Source organism: Trichosurus vulpecula, chromosome 7, assembly GCF_011100635.1.
Source record: "Trichosurus vulpecula isolate mTriVul1 chromosome 7, mTriVul1.pri, whole genome shotgun sequence".
In the NCBI taxonomy this organism is placed as follows: Eukaryota; Metazoa; Chordata; class Mammalia; order Diprotodontia; family Phalangeridae; genus Trichosurus; species Trichosurus vulpecula.
The window spans coordinates 217,362,133-217,383,788 of NC_050579.1; the positions used below are offsets into that span (position 1 = coordinate 217,362,133).

At 38.0% G+C, this 21,656-nt stretch overlaps 1 protein-coding gene across 3 annotated transcripts in view; it reads right to left on the reverse strand.

Moving 5' to 3' along the window:
- PHF3 (PHD finger protein 3) overlaps positions 1 to 18,357 on the reverse strand; it is a 98,867-nt gene extending 80,510 nt beyond the window's left edge. For 2 of the 3 annotated variants that reach the window (XM_036769456.1, XM_036769455.1), the window contains exon 1: positions 17,943 to 18,313. The gene's annotated coding sequence lies outside the window, so the exon portion shown is untranslated. Of the gene's footprint in view, positions 1 to 17,942 lie in introns of all 3 variants that reach the window. The other variant, XM_036769454.1, reaches the window with a different exon arrangement.
- Positions 18,358 to 21,656: the final 3,299 nt, after the last annotated feature.

Below are 21,656 nucleotides of genomic sequence, written 5' to 3' on the forward strand. Positions count from 1 at the left end.
GTTGTTAAGAACAGAATCAGGACTTCCTTTTTTTAATCGTCTGGGTTTCACAAACAATCTTTTCATTTTTAGCACTTACTACAATGCACACAGCTTCAATAAATGCTTTTTGAAAATTTTAAAGAAAGGCTGCAGAAAGAAGAGGTCTCAGGACAGAGCGTTCTGGAGCATGCAAGATTAAGAGGTAGGTGTATCGGTAATTAAAGTGGGACTTTTTTACTGTTTTCTCTTTTGGAGCACTTAATCAAGTGCCCTTCATGAGTCCCACCTTTGTTACTTTGATTAAATCAGGGAGTTGTGATGACCTCCTTACCTCAAGGAAAAGCCTAGTTTATGTGGTTTGAGTCACATGTTCGTGACTCCAGAAGCTTTTAGGTCATGTGGGTGTGAGTCACATGTTGTGATGCCCTTTGACCCTGAACAGGGTATATAAACTCAGAGGTCAGTGTTTTTCCTTTGTAGCTCACTCATGGAAGGAGTGTTGAGACTCTGGGCAAGCCACTGTAACTGCCCCCCAGCTTTGCTAACCCAGACCCATTGGTTCTTCTCTGGTAAAGAGGTATTGTGATTTGATCAAGACAAGGTGTGTCTGCTGATGTTTGTAATTTGTTTGTATTTGCTCTGAAGTTCAGGGTGCTGGCTTTTCCTCCTGAACTAAGTAAATGATGATTAAAGTGATTAAAGTGAGATTGTTCACCCCTTAAAGTTACTTTCCTTAGTAAAGCAGATCAAAGAACTTGTGCTAGCAGCTCTTGTTGCTAGTCTCGTTGGGTCTTATACCTCAACAGCTGCTGCTAGCCAAACTGTTGTTACAGTAGGACATGGATGATAATCCACCAAGAGAAAATAAATGATCAGACAAAGAACCAGAAAAGAGGAAAGCAATGTCACAAAAGCCAAGGAGGCTCAGGAGAAGAATGGTCAACAGAGTAAAAAAGCAGCAGAAAGGAAGAAAGATGGATACTGATAACAGCCATAAGATTTATCAATTGAGATCACTGGTAACCTCAGGGAGAACTTCAAAGGCTAAAACCAATACCAAATGATGGTTTAAGAAAGCACTGTCTGCATTTATAGCAGCTCCCAACCTACCTGCTTAAATAAGCTGAATTTCAAAAAAAAAAAAAAAGCAAAGAAAAAGACTAAGATATTTAGTCTCACTATTCCTTTGAGAAATTTAAACAATGTTAAAGAGTAACAAACAAGAAAGCTGAAACTAGAAAAGCAGTTGAAATGATGGAATACTACTGTGCCCTAAGAATAAAAACACCTGAGAAGGCTTGTGAGCAGAACCAGGGAAATTAATTTATCCACTAAAAAGACAAGTGACGATCAGTAGACAAAAAAAAAACTACAAAATATATAAATTATATGAAAGTTAATCTACCAAGACATTCTCAAAATTTATATAATTACAAATGTGGTCTTTAAAAAATGACATAAATGGAGTTATTCATTGTTTACGGTTGGATCATGCAAATGCAACAAAAACAATGAGACTATAAAAAAAAAAGACAAACTACTCTGAAAAACTTATAAACTCTGAGCAATGAAGCCAGGATTTCAGAGGATTGATAAGGAAGCACGCTATCCACCTTCTGAAAAGTGACAGACCCAAGAGTAGAATGCAATATAAATTTTGGGACATGATCCATGTGGGAATTTATTTTGCTTGACTAAACATATTAGTTATAAGGGCTTAGTTTTCTTGTTTTTTTTTTCAGTGGTGGGCAGGAAAAGAGAAAATAAATACTTGTTAAGTGAAAAATAAACTTTTTTTAAAAGCAGTTGAGGGGAAAACAAATCTGTGTGATAACTAGGCCAGAATCAAAGAATTAAGAATCTCAAAGTTAGAAGAAATCTGAGGTCATCCAATCACCATCTGAATAAGAATCTTTCCCTACAACATCCCTGATAAGTAATACTGATAGCCACTAGTAGGGGAGAGCCCACTACCTCCAAATCCTCTAAAAAATACCTGTAGATAAAACGGGGGGGGGGGGGGGAGAGAAACATATATATCGTCTAGTGTTTCCATAGTGACCTATTCACAACAGCTACTTTAGTGGAAAACAACATTTCTGGACTCTACCATATTAGAATTATATTCTGATTTCTGCCCCAACTCTCATATAGATTTGATTTCATAAGTGAAAAAGACGTAATAATCCTTAAAAATATGAAGCTGGGAAAACCAAAGACCAGCACAACCTGACCAACTTTATACAAAAGAAATCCATACTGTGTAAGCAATGCAACTTTAAAGACAATAATTATTTTCAGGATCTCAAAGAAGATTTAAAAAGAATAGAAAAGATCACATACAGTACTTTTATCCAAAAATGGCAATCAAGACAATTTTATCCATTTTAATAAAAAAAAATTTACCTTTATCATTTCTATAATATCTCTGGGGAAAATACGGGAAGGTATGTGCACATAGGACAATTTTTGATAAAAATATAGTATGATATTACTCAGAATTGGAAGAGATCTTAGAAGATCAAATCCCCTAATTTTATAGATGGGGAAACTGAGATTCAAGAGCTTAAAATTAACATACCCAACAGGACCAGGATTCAAACACAGGTCCAATTCCAGTGACTGTTCATCAATACCACACATAAGCTTTCATTGACTATTTTCTACAGCTGACAAGGTCATTCAATAAGATGACTAAAAGGTATAGAATAAACTCTAAGATCCAGTTGTCTCTAATATATGTGGATTATTTTTAAAAGCAACTGACTTACTACAATAATAGAATCTTAGATACAACCTCAAACAAGATATTCCCCAAGAGAATATTAAAATCCCACAAAGAAACTCTATGCAGATGCTACCATAAAGTTAACTTTATTTTGATGATCCTCAAAGTTCTAACAGCAAGGGCAATGTAAAAAAGTGAGATCTAATTCATCCATCAGTGATATGAAGGATGTCCTGGGTAGAGGTCAAACAGAAGATGAATTCTCTACTGACAGAAAGGTTCTCCAAGGTTCTCCAAAGACACCCATAATCATTCATAAGAAATTGGCTTACTAGGGGGGAAAAAGCATGCATATTATCCAGATTAAAGCATATAATTGGACAGGAAGCTTCCTAAATTAGACACATATATTTTACATATATATTATTTTGGACAAGGCAGGATCACAACACTGTTCATTATCTGGAACAGTTCAGTGAAATTAAATGATTTTAACTCATCAAAGGCCACCACCTCACAAGAATCTGCAGCAGGTGACAAACAGAAAGATCAAAGGTGAGGAAAGCATATGTTTTTTGAGAAAGATAAGTACAAAAGTTGTACCAGTCATGTTGCAAGAGTAAGAAATAGGAGATGAATAGTTCAACAGTATCCACAAATGCTGTTGGAGTTTTGTTTTTTTTTTTAAGGCCTGCAGTGTACTGAATAGATCCTATACGAAATACAGAAAGATACGGACAAAAAGGCAAAACATGTGAAGATGGTAAGCAAAATTGGAAAAAAAAACACTGGATCTGGATTCAGAAGACCTGAATTCAAACACTGGCTCTTCTTTGTGACCTTCATTAATTCAACTTCTCTGAGGAAGAAACCAATGTTATCAATGACCAAAGAAAAAATGCTCTAAATCACTAATAATTACAGAAATACATATTACAACAACTCTGAGCTACCACCTCTCACCATTAGGTTGGCAAAGATGACAAAAAAGGAAATGACAAATGCTGGAGATGTGGAAAATGCAATGCTGGTGAAGCTGTGAATTAGTCAACCCATTGTGGAAAACAATCTGGAACTATGCCCAAAAAGCTATTAAACTGCATATATACCCTTTGACTCAGTGATAGCACTGCTAGGTATACCAGGTATATCATTCCCATGCCACAAAGAAATCAAAATAATAGGAAAAGGATTCAAATATACAAGAACATTTATAGCAGCTCTTTTTATAAGGCAAAGAATTGGAACCTGAGGGGTATACCTATCAATTAGGGAATGGCTGAACAAGTTATGGTTCTGGGAATATTTGTAGGAACTGATGTAAAGTGAAGTGAGCAGAACAAAAAACATTTTATATAGTTAACAGCAATATTTGTAAAGCTAATCAAATCTGAAAAACTTGGTAATTCATCAACACAATGACCAACCAACAATTCTAAAGGACTCAGGATGAAACATGCTATCCACCTCCAGATTGAGAATTGATGGTCTAAGCACAGATTGAAGCATATTTTTTTCTATTTCTCTTTCTTGCCCTTTTTAAAAATTTGGCTAACATGGAAATTTATTTTGAATAACTATACATATTTGTAAGGAGTTTTTTCTTGCTTTCTCAATAGATGGAGAAGGGGCAGAGAAAAGGGGAGAATTTGGAACTAAAGATAAAATTGAATTTTAAAAATTTAACCTTTCTGAGCTGTTTCTTCCTCTGTAAAATGAGGTTTAGAAAGATGATCTCCAACTATAAAAACCCATTCTGGAGGTGCAATCTGTATCAATAAAAGGAGTATCCATGTTTCCCAACTATCCATTAAAAACAATGAAATATTTCTTAAAAATCCATTTATCTACAACACATTCTAAAATATGTTTGAGAATATTGGACAATTATATGACCAGACTTAATTCAACAGAAAAATACAATGCTGGTCTCAACTACCTCAAACTATTACTAAGTTGTTGGGGTTTTTCCTGGTTTGTTTTTAAATGGATAGACTATTTATCTTAAAGGAACTCCTGGTTCATACTGTTCAAGTTTCATTTAAGTATTCCTTTAAGACTTAACCCAAGGGCAGCCAGGAAGAACAGTAGAGTGCAGGATCTAAAGTCAGGAAGACTCAAGCTTTAGGACCCTGGAGGCAAGTCACTTAACCCTATTTGCCTCAGTTTCATCATCTATAAAATGTGCTGGAGAAGAATATGGCAAACCACTCCAGTATCTTTGCCAAGAAATGGGGTCATTAAGAGTAAGCTATGATTGGAAACAACCAAACAACAAAAGCCTTTACCTTTAATTACACTTTAAGCAGAAACTCAAATCTTATTTCTTGTATTCTCATCCCCTCCTGAACAAGTGCCTATCTGGTAGGTGATTAAGAAATGCTTATGCAATTTGAAAATGAGTATTTACATTAGAACAATTTAAATGAATGACTGTTCAAAGAAAAGAGCACTGACTCTGGACAACCTGGGTTCAAATATTGCCTCTCTGATGTTTCCTACCTGTGTGACTGACCTGTCACAGCCTCCCTGGACTTCAACTTCCTTAACTGTAAAATGAGGGAGTTGAACTAAGTGGACTCCAAGAGCTCCCCTCCAGCTCCAAATCTATGATCTACTTTTTTTCTTACAATGTTTTTATTTGTATATTTAAAATGTCTTCCTTACTTGTCTTATTTCACTAAAATTTCTACTCCAATGCCTTACTCTTATACAGACATGACCTTGGGTTCTTAAAGGCTTTATCAACAAAGCACAGTCTTCAGCAGGTCTAAATGTCATTCAATAATCAGTCTAGGTAAGTTAGAGAGGTTTATCAGCAGAAGATACTCAACAAGTGACATTTGAGGGAAGAAAAGTAACACACCACAGAAACTCGTGAAGACCTACTGAGGGGATGACAGAGTACTAATATTAATGAAATCTTGGATGCTGAAACATTGAAGGTGCTTATCTACTTAAGCTTAATCACATGCACAAATTCAATTAAGTGAACACCAGGGATATACAAATATCCATAATCTTAAAATTGGTTTTCAATTTCAGGGCTGAAAGATCTTTTAATGTCCAAATACATAGTCTTCACTCTGTTTTCTGGCATGGTCCACTATTTCAATTCAACTAATTCAACACTCATTAACCATCTGTTAAATTTTAACTGCTTGGTTAGGCACTATAAAAACAAAGATCTAGCAAGGTCTTGCTCTCAAGTTGGCTACAATCTAATTATCATTGTGGCACTAGCTGCTACTATTCCAATATTCCACACTGCTCTCTCAAAGTCACTTTTAATACTACCTATTCAAAATCAGATACTGAATGATCTTTGTGAAGGCACTTTCTTCATACCCAGAAAAAGAAATAAATCAAGATCTGTAGCAATGAAGGTAAATGAGGGTATTTAACGATGCACATAAAGAACTACAACACAAAGGAGAAGGAACTAAGTTTATGGAAATGGAGCATTTGGGTTAACACAACTTTCTCAGAATCATGGTTCAGCTTTAAAAAAAATAACAAAAAGCACTTATAATATTAAAAACTATGCTAAGCACAAGTCATTTTTTCAGAAAGAACTTCTAAGTTATTCAGTTAGAGGATAAGAAGGAGCCTTAGGGATCATCTTGTCCCAACAACTCACTTTATAGATGAGGACACTGATGTCTAGAGAGGTTAAGTGACTCTCCCAAAGGCACATAGCTGGTCAGTGAAAGGGCTCAAAACTACAAGTCTCCTGATTTCCATGCCATTGTTCTTTCTATTCCTAAATTTAAAAGTGCTTTAAATTGATCAGCTCCCACTAAACAAAAATTATAGTTAACAGAGGGCTCACAAGGACAAAATTAACAGATGTTGGTATGTACGACAACTAAGTACCTTGTATGAACATACAAAGAGGCAAACTTTTAAGTTTGACAACCAATCTCCATCAAACACCATTTTAAACTAAAGCCAGTTTCTCTATTCTGATCTGTTGAAAACACTTCAAAAGTAAAACTACTCTGTATTGGAACATTTCCCTTTTTAAAGTACATTTAAAATGCGTCCAATATTTATAGGAATTATCATTATATTTTCTTAAAACCCCAAAAAGGGTTGACTTCTATTAGTTTTTAAAATGCTATTTTTTGTCATTAAGATTTAAATCCTTATTCATACCACAGATTCTACTTCTGAAATGTAATGGATAAAAATCAAATTTAAAATCAGAACTTTTCTTTTCTTCTCTAAAAATTAAAAAGACTCAGTTCATCATCAAAATGAGATAAGTTAAGATCTTGTTTGCAACCTTATTACAAACTATTTATCCTGACATTAGACAATTAAAAAGAATATGTTGTGACAAAAAAAAGTCATGAGACTGGTTTGTGAAAAGTACAGAAGAAACCAGGCCCAGTACACAATACTCTATGATGTCAAGATATTAAGAGACAACCTGTTTTCCAGAGCTAAAGCCCAGCAAGCAAGCTGTGCCCTGAGCTTGGCATAACAACAATCCTTTGCACTCCCCTTCGAGAACTGATGGTCCCTGAGCTCAGGCAAGCACCAGACATGAAACCCTGCTATGAATGGACTTTTTGTTCCTAGACAACCTTGCTTTACTGTTGCACCTCACTACTACTACTACACTACACGGTTTGACTCTTTTATCTAGCCACAAGTACATAAATCAAGGTTCCGCCACACTAATGCAGGTCCCCAGTACTTGTATCTAATAATGCCTCCTTGCTTGCAAGGCATTTCCTTCACTTGAAATCAAGCTTATTTGATTCCTGACTCTCGTCTCTAGCCTGCTCTCCTTGACTCCAGATATCCACAGGTTAGAGGCCCATTGGGTCCAGTTGACAATGTATTCAGTTCTCAATTCCTTTTCAGTTTTCTTTAAGATAATTTCTCCACAGATGATCTGCCTATAAATTCCAGAACACCTATTTAAAAGTCTGCAATACAAATGGCAAAACCACACTTCATAAAAATCTCTTAGGAATCCAAATAACTACACAAAAACTGAGATTTAAGGAGATGGCTCCACATCTGCAGAGAATGCATTACAAAATATAACTATTACTGATGATTTAGATCGACTATACAAAGTCTATGTCTTTGGAGACTTGCTCAATCACAATTGACAAACCAGTAAGAATAGAATCAGATAGATAAACTGTAAGGAAAGGAGGAAGCTTCGTGATATCTGAAGTAAAATATTAACCTTAAAAAATAACTGCCAGTTTGCTGCTAATACTAATAATCTAAATGGTAAAAATTGAACACCCATAAACTACACATACCTAAAAATCAATCAAGAATGGCTCTATGTCATGCTCTAATACAAGTGAAGGTTTCTGCACCATGGAAAAGCACAAGAGAATTGAAAGGAGGAAAAAAAGACTACTAAGGAAAGACTATTTAATCAATGGTACATGTTTAGTGAAGCAGATCTTTGTTATCAGACAGTAGAAGTTATTTTTTAAGTTTAGGTACAAAAAGAAATTTAATGTAATTACTCACAAACTGATGATAGGATGAATCAAGAAAATTTTCTCTCATCCACTCTCCTTTGCAAAAGCAAAAGAGAACTGAGAAATATCCAATTATACTACAACTATTTTACAAAGTTATGCTTCAAGACAGGACTGAAAACCTAAGAACATACCAAATCTTGTGGTTAACTTCCCTCAACATGTTTTTACTAAAGACCTTCAAACAATTATGCTGGAAGAAATATCAATATTAGAACATATAACAATCCAGACTGTATACCCAAGATATTTTGCCAAGGTAAAGCAGTACTCAGGCTACAGACACCAAAGTCAATGGCATCTTTAAATAAAACAAAATTTTTAATAGACCTGAAATCTGAATCCTATTACTTCCGGCAGCACGTAATCAAAGCAGCTGAAAATTTATTCAGTTACGTAATTCATGAAGTCTTTTAGCAGATTAACACTTAAGTTATGGTATTAAGTTTGCAGTCTACATCAAGTGTCCTACCTAATCAGGAAAAACAAAAGAACCTATTATACAGATCGGTTCTGTATTCCTATCTGCTCTTTAACAGAACACCTTAAAGTTACAATAACTCCAAGGTGGTGTTTAGCAAAGCATCCAGTCCATCAGAGGCAGAGAGATAACTGTTTTGTAATAAGATAAATATTCATGGCAAGCACCAGCTAATTATCATCAGTTACCCCACACTGTATTACACTGGAAAGAACAATGGACTGAAGTCAGAAAGAACCCTGTTCAAATCCAAACATGGATACTTATTGTGTGACCCTGGGCAAGTCACTTAAATCTCTGAGTCTGTTTCCTAATCTGTAAAATGGAAGTTAAAATAGCACCCATCTTCAGGGACGTTGTAAGGAACAAGTGACATAATCCATATAAAGCTTACCAAATGATATAAAAATGTGGAAAATTATTCAAATGAGTCCTGACAAGGTGACCTCTAACGTATTCCATTCTTTCAAGTTTGTCAATTTTTAAAACTGGAAAGGCCCTTAGAAATAATCTAGTTTAATCTTCATTTTGCAGATAGGGAAATCAAGAAACTAAGTGACTTGACTAATGTAACACAGTAAGAGGCAGGGCTGGAGTGCAGAACCTAGGTCTTCTCTCAATAAAAAGTTCTTTCTACAATGTCATCAGCTTCTCTCTGAATCAAAATAAAGTACACAAAAGAACCAAAAAGAGAGCAGTGAAGTTAAAACAACAGTGTTGGAAAATAACAGTTAGCAGATGGAGCACACAGGTTAAAAACTGGAAGAAAGTAGTGACTAAGAAGCTTAACGATTGTAAGAAATACCAAAGCTACATGTAAACCCTAGGAACAATGGAAACATTTACTAAATAGTTTTACAGATACATACCACCAATCTTTTAATACATGAGATAATAATACTGTTTACTCTTCCGAAGCCCTTCCAAAAAAAGTACACATTTTAACCTAATGAGTTATATACAAAATAAAATAACTTCCTCCGAAGATGAAATATGTGCACAAAACGCAACTAAAATTACCAAGTACAAAATTTGCAATTGCTGCTTCTACTTTTCACAGAATGCTCACACAAATTATAAATGAATGAAACTTAGCCCAATATCTTATACCATAAAAAATAAGTGTCAAAGGATAGGGGACCTATATATACACAGATAGTCAATTAAAAAAAAAGAAGGTAGTTGGAACAGCTACATTTAAGTGGAGAGGTCTTAACAAAGATATTAAAGATGATCATAAAAGATAAAACAGACAATTTTGATTACATAAAAGTTTGAAGGTTTTGCATGCACAAAAACAACACAGCCAGAAGAGAAGTTGTTGATTGGAGGGGAAAAGCTTCATAAAAATTTTTGATAAATTTCTTATATAAATATGTAAAAAGCCATTCCCCAATAGAAAAGTGGTCAAAGAATATGAACAAGCAGTTTTCAAAAGATATACAAATTAACCACAATATTAAAGAATGTTCCAAGTTGCTAATTAAAAATGTGAATTAAAATAAATTTGCAGTTTTTTCTTACATGCAAAGAGAAAAGGAGGTGGGAAGAAAAACATGAATGCATAACTGGTGGGCTGTGAGCTGGTCCAAAGATTCTGAAAAACAATTTCAGATCACAGAAGATAGATGAATCACTAAAGATATAAAAGTCACTAAAACTCTGAAAAAAACCCAACCTGTTACAAGGTATGTATGTCAAGAAGGTCAAAGACTGAAAGGTCCTCTATGCAAAAATGACATAGCTTCACTTTTTTGTGGTAGCAAAAAAATTCAAGTGGATACCCATGCATTGAGGAATAACTTGAAAATGAATGCAATGGAATTACTGTGTAATCCAAACTGATGACTATCAGAAAATGAGAGTTTTAAGAAGTGATGCAAAGCTAAGTAGGCAGAACCAAGAAAACAATTTACACCATAGTCAATGCAATCCTGATTCTGGGGACTGATGCTAAGGCATGCCTCCCTACTCTTAGCAGACTACCGACATGGAATAAGGCCTATATTATCAGATAGCCAATGTTAAAATTCTTCCACTAAACTTAAGTTTTTTATTTCACAAGAGAGGGTTCTATTGGTGGAGGTGGGAGTCATTGAGAAGTGATAGTGATATAAAAAAACATCAATAAAGTCTTATCGAGTTTTTAAAGTTAATATCTTGACACAATTAGTTCTGACACTTGTACTCATAGCAAAAACTTTATCTAAACTAGTTTTAGGCAAGTCTGACAAACAGCAAATTTTCTAATGCTTTTAAAATTTTACTGCACTATTTTTAACCATTCTGCTTCAATTTTACATAAGTGTAATCTTTATAGCTATGCCATGTATGTAAATATATACATGTGTACATACACACACACACAACTATATTTTTTGGTGTTTCTGACCTTCAGAATTTACAGACAGATAACTCATATGTAGCATTTTTGTCTATATACTAGTGTGGGTCTCCAAGACCCTTTTTCAGGGGGTTCTCAAAGTCAAACCTATTTATAATAATCTTAAGACATTTTAAATTCTAATATGGTTAAGTATCAACAGATAGAATTCAACTAAACAGAAGTTCTTTGGGAGCTCTGAATCTTTAAGAGTATAAAGGTGTCCATCCTAAGACCAAAAAGTTTGAGAACTCCTGGTTTGTACCATTCATTTGGCATTTCTGGTACTGAATTGTTTAATTCTTCTACAATTATTTAAACTTTCAAATATTCTTGCCTTGTAAACAATTTGTAGAAGCCTATATACCAAGGATGGCTTTCTTTGCATTCCTCACAACCAGTATAAAACTTTTATCGTTGACTTCTTTATATTTTCATAGAAGGGAGTACAAAGCAAATCTAATTAAGAAGTGTTAAGTATTTCTTTGTAAAGTTTTATACTGGTTATATATATATATATATGTATATATATATATGTATATGTATATATATGTATATGTATATATATATATATATAAAATTATATATATTTTTTATCCTCAAAAGCACATAACTACACATTTCCCAAGCCCAGTCTTCACAATTTCCTAAAACAGAAGCGCAAGTACCTCTCAAAGCCTACCCCCCCCAAAATTCCATGTGTCCTACAGCTGATTAATCCTTGCAATTAGAGGAGAAAAAAAAGAAAAATTCAAGGCTCTGGTTGCCCAGTCACTTAGCTCTTTCCTCTCCCTCACCACTCATCCAGTTGCCAAGTAACCAATTCTACTTCCATAGCCTCCTCTCCATCAGACTCCTTTATGTCCCCACCTTAGTAGAAACTCTTATTACCACCTATTACTTCAATAGCCTAATTGGCCTTTCACCTCTTCACAACTCAACAAAGTCCAAACCCCTCAAGAATACGGGCCACTCTACTTTCTTACACTACTTTCCCCAGACTAGAACACAGAATAGGTAAAATGGATCTACTTGCTAAACCCTTCAACCATACCCATTACTTTGCCATTTTCATGCCTTTATTCATTTTTTCCAAAGCCTTCAATGCCCTGCCCTTCCCCTTCCTCCTTTGTTTTCCATTGTTGAAATCCTATCCATCTTTTAAGACTGCCCAAATGACACTTCCTCCATGAAGTGTTATAAATTATTACCCCAGTCAGAAATTATTTTTCCCACTCTTAATCTTGCATAAAATTTTACTTACTTATAGAAGGGAGTGTCTTTTGTGAGTTTTAGTTGTGTATTGGGTTAAAAATTTCTAATTTAAGGTGACAGAAACAAGTTCTTTTCACCTGGTTCATAATTGCTAGTTTGTATGTTGGTGTGGTTAAATTTACTGACTAGATGACTTGGCATATTATAAGCCTTCCATGTCATCAGAGGCTTCCTAACTTGCTCAGAATAAACCAGGGATTAGAAAGATGAACCAATAAACAGTATAGAAAGACCATGTAGGCAAAATTACACCTCAGTTTGCCCAGATGAGAAGATGACAATAATTCTTGGGGGGTCCAAGGAGAGAGAACACAGCCTAGTCAAGAAGCAGTAAGGATAGCCAGGCTAGATCATTGGGAACTTATGATAGGACAGCTTTGGGATCAGATTTCTTTTATATTTCTAATTACCTGAATTTGTAAATTCTCTTTTTTCTTGTAAAAAAAAATTAAACCAAAGGAGAAGGAAAAGAGAGAAGTGATTGTAAAAGGAAGACAGTGTAAAGTACCCAGAGACAGTGGCAGTAAAAGGGAGACAGACAATTAGGGCTTCAGGTGCTAGATGCCAGAACTCAAGGCGTCAAACTCGTTCAAGGTCGAGGTCCATGCCTCTACTAAATAAATGATCAGGCAAGTTTTGTCCACAAGTAAGGACTCTCCCAAATCCAAAAGGAGAAACTGGTACTCAAATGTAGATATGTAAACTGGTTCTCCGCTGACTGTAGACAAGGACTAGCACTCTTAACAGTTGGCATGTACTAATCTTTTATTTTCTATTTTATACTACAGTAATGTGTCTAAGGTGTACATTAGACACGCATCCTCGGTTATCTCTGAGGAAAAAGAACTCGGTCAGCCTTATAGCAAGAATAAGAAACAGAAAGGATGATTGGACTGGATTATCTTTATTGTCCTTTTCTAGATCTGAAGATCCAAAAAGCCACTCGCCACCCCACTAGTATATTAAGTAGAACCACCTGATAGCTTATCAAAAAACATGAGCCAAAAAAAGGTAGAGGGGATGTGCAATCTGCATAGGTGGCGAGTGTAACTGATTTCATATGACTGAGATCACAGATCTTAATTATAAGCTATAAATTCTAATAGCACTATTTTCCCTTCCCCAAAGCACACTTCTTTGTAGATCCAATCTGCTGCCAAGGCCTATAGCAGATAATACCTTTCTAACACCTCATAGCCCCTTTTTCTCCTCTGCCACTGCCACTACCCTGCTATAGTCCCCTATCACCTCACATCTGGACTTTTGCAATAGCCTGTTGATCAGCCTGCCTGCCACAAGTCTCTCCCTACTACAATCTATCTTCCACTCAGCTGTCAGTGATCTTCCCAAAGGGTTAGGTCTGAGCAGGTCACCTCTCTACTCAATAAACTCCAGTGACTCCCTATCACCTCTGCGATAAATATGAAATTTTTCATTTGGCATTCAAAGCTTCTCATAACACCCTCCCCTTACCACTCCCCTCCCCAAATCTTTCCAGTCTTTCTTACACCTTACAGTAGCTATATACTCTTTGGATCTAATGATGCTGGTGTCCTTGTAGTTCCTTGAACAAGACATTCCATCTTGGTTCTGGGAGTTTCAGTGGCCATTCTCTATGCAAAGAATTCTCTCCTGCCTTATCTCCACCTCCTGGCTTCTTTCAAGTCTTTCAGAAAATCCACCTTTTCCAAGAAGCTCTTAATTCTAGTGCCTTTCCTGTTGATTATTTCCCATTTATCCTATATATAGCTTGTTTGTACCTAATCATTTGCATATAGTCTCCCCTATTGGACTGTGAGCTCCTTAGCAATAATCAATCTAGTACCTTTCTTTGTATTCCCAAGGCTTAGTGCAGTGCCTGGCACATAGTAAGCAGGTGCTTAATAACTGTTTATCAACCAATTCTGTTGAATTGAATGAACTTTCTATGAAATATGGTTTCATGGAAAACTTTGGTAATAAATGGTCTGTACAACTCTAGCTAGAAATGAGGGGTTACTTATAAGCAGGGGGATAAACTTAGTTTTCAAGTAGCATCAACTTGCTTATTTGTAAATAAAATGGGAGAAAGTCTATAGCTATTTTTTTAAAAAGTCCGTGGAAGGGGGAAAAAAACTAATTCATGCCAGACATCCCTTAAATATCTTTACCTTTAGAGTAAAATAACATGTAAATACAAGGTAATGTCACATATGAGGAGTACATCCTATTACCACGTCAAATGGATAACCCAATCTATTTTAGTACATTAGAAAATTCTAATTTATTCATAATTTGGATTCACTACTCTAAATATCTCCCAATAACTGTTTAAAATCTGAGATTAAGACTATCAATTAACCTGTATTTTCCCAAATTTTCTCCAATATTTAATCCTCTACAGCAAGACAAAAGATGTTTGTTAATGTTCCATTTATTATTAACAAGGTGTTCCAGAAGCTAAAGAATTATCAATCTTTGCTAGAAAAATTAGCTGGGTTGATTCCACTGTTCTTTAGTTTCTGTGTACAATTCTAGGTCTAATTGTTGAGAATACACTGCCCCATCAACTAAATGCACTTTGTTTCTCACACATAATTTCTTTTCAGGTTTTGAACATGGAATATTTGTATTTCATAAACACTTTCCTTTTAAAGTGACAACTTCACATACTTGGTATTTTATAACCTAATAGCATCTTTCAGTAAGTTTCTACTCAGCAGAACTTGGTCAATCACTTTGACTTTGTATAGTGCTTTAAGGTTTGAAAGTTCTTTCCTCAGAACAACCCTCTAAGATTGATCATGCATCCATTATTACCTCCATTCTACAGATGAAGAAACAGACTAAGAGGGTTATCCTTGGTCACTGAGCTAGTAAAGTATCTGAGATCGTATTCAAACCTCACCTGACTCTAAGTACTCTTCAGAAATAACCTATGAGCAATACCACTGTGTTCACATGGAAAAGTTGTCTGAGGGTTATCCTAACAATCTGGAAAGTACTACTGTAAATTCAGTTTTCAAGTTGAAAGGCTGTGGCAAAGTGCCATGCCAATGAGAATGAGCAATCAGCTGGGTTCAGAGTCTAAAGTAGCCTACAGATGAGTACCAAAAGTTTTCTAATGTCCCCAGAGGGTGCAAAATAAGTGTTAAAATAAGTAACACTGTAATTCTAGAGGAAGTTTAGCATGATGGCTGGCAAGAGGGCTGGCTTCAATATCACTCAAGAAGAACTACCTTTAAGTGTTGCCTAAGATTGTGACCCTCAGCAGGTTATTTAACCTCATAGTGTGCCCTGAGCAATTCCCTATGGTTCTAAGTTGCAAAACAGGTGCCAAAATTCGTTGGTAGGCAGGGTTTTCTCAAAAGATATCTCTTCACCAAGGAAATAAAATTCTCAACAAAAGAAAAAAAATTCTAGGGTCAGATACTATATACCGAAAAACTCAAGAACTCAGTAGTCTTTATTTCATTCACTGTTTAGACCATGTGCAAGTCACAATTTGTTAGCCTATACAGATGTTTCCTCACCTGTAAAAGATGCTTATTTAAGAAACTGCTTTTAAAAAGCACCTAGGGCAATTCTTCAAGAATGAAAATGCATCTCTCTACTTTTAGCAAGTTCCAGGTTTCAGAGCTAGTTTCAATTCTAATGGCTGTTGGCTGCTAATGAGTTCTGGTAAGTATGATTCAGAATAAAAACTCACTTATAAAAAGTTTTGTAATTTAGTAAGGAGCAAGATATTCTGTCCTATGGTACAGGAAAGGAGAGAAAATGGGGTTAGGTGATTGTAAAAGGAGCAAAATCAGACTAGGAATGGAATATAGCTAAAATACAACCGGGGTGCCCTATAGAAGTGAGAAAAAAATCTAAGAGAGATAGTCATTACATCACAGTTTCAAAACAAGAATGGACCATGGAGGTCTTCTTCTCAACCCCCTTGTTTTACAGACGTCTAGGGGCTTGCCTCAAAATCAAATGAGTGAGAAGCCAGTATTACAAACCAGGTAGTCCCTTTCCAACTCTTAATATAGTCCTTCTTCCACTGCACCATAGTGCCTCACAAAAATATTAGTAAATGTAATTATTGACAACCAATTGGAGGATGAAAAGTTGGTAAGCTTTTTATGGTAGTTTTTGTGTACTAGAAAAGCAATGCAAACTCCAACATAAGTGCTCAACTTTTTTAGTTCTTGATTTTGTATCCTTTCCACTACCAGTCCAGGGATAGGTCCTTAAAGCCCATCGGCAATGTCAGATGTCACTTATGAATCAAAATGAGATAACAGATGTAAAATGCTTTGCAAACCTTAAAGTACTATATAAATGCTACTTTAAAAATGTGGTGCATCGAGCAATGAAGAATAGCATCATTTTTTCACACCTTTGAAGAATTTTTCTTATATCAGGTTGAAAAATGAGATAGGTGTTAATTTATCTTCAGCACCTCAACTCGGAAGAGGGTAGACTTAATGCTTACTAAATAAAACAGAAGCCGAGGAGAAAACATACTGCAGTGATGTACTCTACTGCTATGTCCTCATAAACTAAAATTATATTTAATTTGTTACCGTAAGTTTCATACGTGAGAGATCATACAAGTTTTAACCACGGCAAATGCCTTCTTTTCCCTCCATGTTAAATAATACATAAACAGTTTTGTTAAAATTATAGTTGAAAAAAATTATAGTTGCTATGCAATTAATGCTAACTACAACATTTTGTAAAAAAGGAAGTACCTATGAGCCCTCTTTTAAGGGTACTCTTCCTAAAAATACTGATTTGGGCAATACATAATTTTAAAATTGAATAAAACATTTTGTCTCCAGGTCCCCTCCCTCTAAGGTCAGAGGATCAGTTACTTAGTACCATTAAAACACCAACTACGAGTGGCTCGTTAAATTACTCGGTGTCTCAGCAGACAAGATGCGTGGGCTTTTCGCCTCAGCCTGAGCTAACCGCAAGGCCAGTGTCAGGCGTGCACACGCACACGCGAGGTGGCAGGAAGGGATGAAGGGATGAAGCTCGGCTAACTCCTCCGGCTACAGGCGCGCCAGGACGCGGCCGTGTAGGCCGACGCCAATCCCTGGCGCCCTGCCGCTCCCACGCCCTCTCCGCCGGGTCCGAGCCAGGGCCACGCTTAGGCCTGGGCTGTCCCTATCGGCCCGGCTGCCGGGGGCGGGGGTGGGGGGAAGGAGAAACCCCCGCCAGCCCGCTTTCCCCCGGGCCCCACGCACATAAGAGGCCCGCGGGCTGGGGAAGAAGTCAGGGCCAGACGCGACTCCGGAGGAGGAAAGGAAAGGGGGCAGCAGAGAGAGAGAGCGAGAGAGCGGGAGCTCCCAAGGGGCCGAGGCCGGGCCCCCCCAGCCCTCCGCCTTACAAACGGTCTCGCTGGGTCCGGGCGGGGAGGACGTTGCGCAGGAGGCCGGGGCGGCGCTCTCTCCACCGCTAGGTGAGAGCTGGGCGTTCGCCGCCCCCACTGCCCCGGGTACGGGATTGGGGAGGCAGGAGCTGGAGGAGGTGTGTTTGGGAAAGGGGTGGGGGAGGGGACGGGAGCCTGTCTCCCAGGACGCGGCCGCGGCCGCAACTCACCCAGCTCCGCCCGACGAGCGCTACCACTGGCAGCAGGAGGAAGATGGTGGCCGCCGCCGCCGCTGCTGCCGCCGCCGCCGCCGCGGAGGAGGGGGGAATGGTGGGTGCCGCCGAGAGGGGGTATGCGCAGGACGTCGTCGTCGCTGCGGCCGCAGCCGCTGCCTCTTTTCCTCCGGGGGCGTAGGCTGCCAATGCGACTGCTACCACCACTGCCGCGGTCGTGGTCGTCCTCGCCCTCGCCTTCCTAGTCGTCGTCGTCTTCGCCTCCGTACGCCAGCCCGGGGCCCAGGGGTCGCTCGCCTCGTGCTGTCTCCGCTGCTGCGCGAGACCCCGCAGCCATCTGCGTGAAGCGGCGCGAGGGCAGGGAGCAGGGCCGCCTCACGTGACCTCACTGTTTACCGTTCCGTGGGCAAGCGGCCTGGGCGGCTGCGCCTGCGCGCTAAGGAGACGCCAACACCAACACCAATACCACCACCCCCACCTTAATTTTTTTTCTTTCCAGCTTCGGGTTCCTCCTGGGCGAGTCCCCTACCGCCTCCTCCTCCCTCCTTTTCCCTTTCCAAAATGGCTACCTTTTCTCGACCTCTTCCCCTCCGTCCCCCAACAGAGACAATTTAATGAAAAAATTAACTCGGCTACTACAAGTATTTAACAGTTTAACTCAGCTACTATAACAAGTATTTAACACTTTGGACCGATGATGATGATGATGATTGCAACTAGTATTTACATAACACTTTAATATTTGCCATATGTTTTACAAATATTATTTCATTTCATCCTCCCCACCACCCTCAAGGAAGGTGCTATCAATGTCCCCATTTTACAGTTAAGGAAACTGAGGATGAAAAAAATGAAGTGACTCACCCAGGAACACACAGTGAGTGTCTGAGGCAGAATTTTAACTCAGCACTTCCAGATTCCAGGTCCAGCAGTATATCCACTGCCACCTAGTTGCTGGATCTGGCCTAGACCTAGCCCCTTCGAAAACCCCCAAGCACAAGTTTGCTCAAAAATATCGAATAAATAGGTCATTCGCCTCATGATCCATTATTAGGGCCCAGAAAAGTTGTAGGATCATAGATTTAGTACTGGAGGGTCATCCAGCCCAAAGCCAAACTCTCTTACAGATAAGGTAAGAGACACCCAGACAGGAAAAATAAGGGGCAAACCCAGGAGTTGAAGACGCGCGATTCCCCCACGGTATCCCGGTCCTCACCCCTAAAAGTATCTCCCCAGCTAGTTGTTTTTTTTTTAAAGTCCTAATAAGTAGCAACAGGATATAATGGAAATAACCCTGGATTTGGAGGCAGATGACTTGCGTTGGAATGTAGCCTCCACTATTTACTACCTGTGTATAACACCTCGAACAGGTAATTTAACCTCTCTGCGCTTCAGGGGGTGTCATCAGTAAAATGAGGAAGTTAAACCCCATGGATTGTTAAGTTCATTTATAATTCTAATATTATGGCTAAGATTCTTATCATTCCTGAAGTTGCCTTCACCCTACGTGTACAAACTTGGTTGTGATAAGGTTGGGGGAGGGGCGTGGAAAAGAAAAGAAAATCTAGTCACTTTAAATCACCGTGAGGCTGTGCTCCCAAACTTCCTAGGAAACAGCTCAGGGACCCCCTTCCTACCAGTTTGTTGAGGATAAAATGAGATAAAATTTGTAAAGCACTTTGCAAATCTCCAAGTGCTTTATAAATGCAAACTTATTATTATTCGCTTTTGTCTTTGTACCGCGTAACACCTATCACTGCCTTGTACTTAAAGGTTTAACAAATGCTTTTTGAATTGAATTGATTGAGATAGCTGTGACCAGCCTGCCTACACATCCCAGAAGACGTGGGAAATTAAATAGAAAAAATAAATATAAAAAACTTCCTAGGAAAAAAGGAACTTTGTAAACTCCGGACTGCCGAGCACCTTTGGGTAGGTGATGGATTAGGGAAGGACTCAAGAGGCAATTAGTTCCAGGGAGGCAGGAGACAACCATTAACTACTTAACAAAAATAATAATCTTTTAAAATTGTTTTAAAATATCTACTACTAGAGATAATATGCTTTTTAATCTTTTTTAGATTTTTATAGCAAATCTAACAATATCACTCAGTGAAACAGATATAATTGCTACCAAAATGTAATTCTTAGGAATATTTGATGCTATGGTGTTACATTTGGTGAAACATTTGGTGTCACAGGCAAAGTGCTTCACAATCACATGTCATTTTAATTAGTCAGCAGGTATTTATTAAGCACCACTTAGGGACCACCATTGTACTTTTGATGTTTGTGGTTCAGTCCTGTCCAACTCTTCGTGACCCCATGGACAAATGGTGTTTTCTTGGAAAAGATACTGGAGTGGTTTGCCATCTCCTTTTTCAGTGTGTTTCTATTTTACAGATAAGGAACTGAGGCAAATAGGGATTAAGTGATTCGACCAGGGTCACACCACTGGTGAGTGTATGAGGCTGAATTTGAACTCAGATCTTCATGACTGCAGGCCCAGCACTCTATCCATTTCACCACATAGCTACCCCAGCTAACTCCAGTTCTAGCTGTTAGAGATATAAAGGTTAGAAAAAAAAGACAACAATCCCTATTCTTGAGAAAGTTGCATGCTACCACAGGAGGCCTACATATATAGAAATATATGCAGAAAAATATATATGGGAAAAGTTCAGCACCTCCCCCTCATTCAGACTTTCCAGACTTTGACCCTAGGCCATGGTGTAGGTATCTTTTCTTCTACCCCTCTCCTGAAAGAACTTCTCTTTTTGGCTTATGCTGTATCCCCATTGCTCAGCACAGTGCCTGGCATATAATAAGCACTTAATAAATGCCTCTTGTCTTGTCTCACCTCAATCAACAAAGCTAACAAAGTAGTAAAGTATATAATTTTCCTATAGTCAAATGGGAATATGTGGACAAGCCCTTAATCATTTCGAAAGGACCATGGGAGTTTGGGCCATTGGATGAAAGGTAGATGATGCCAGATAGGAAACATCTTGTGATTGATTGGCTGAGAAAAATCAAGTGGGGGTGGGGAGGGGGAGCTACATGTGAAAACAGCAAGTCCTGTCAAGTAGGAAACCAAACCACTAGACTCCACATTTGGAACCTGAGTATTCTAGGACCCTGAGAGGAAAGGAGAGGTAGGCAGAGAATTTCTCCCTCTCCCTCCTAGGCCCTCCCACGTACACACTTTTATTTTGACAGACTGAAACACCAGAAGACAGAGCATCCAGCCAGGGACAAAAAGAGACATACTGAGAACAAATGCAGACAAGCATAGATTGAGAAGTACAGTATAATGTTTCCAGCTGGGCCTGATTCAGGTAAGTGCCCTGGTAGTTTAGGTCCAATATTGGAAGTAAGTGAGATGCTTGTAAGTCATTCAACAGTTTATAAAAGGAGATTTATTTAGCTCCAGAAAGCAAAGGCTATTCAACAAGTTATTCAGTAAGGACACCTCTTCGACACAACTAAGCACAACTTCCTGGTGTTGGTTAATCTATAGTAGAAGCCTCAGAAAGAAAACTGGAGCTCCTCAAAGAAGTCATTATATCTGAGCCAGTCCTTTAAGCCAATCAAATCTTGAAGACAGTCTCCTTACTTCTTAAGGAAGAATTAGCCAAGTTTTTGTAGAATCCAGTCTACACAGCAGGACCCTAAGAAATATGGTTGCTTGAGTAAAATCAGCTTCAAGGA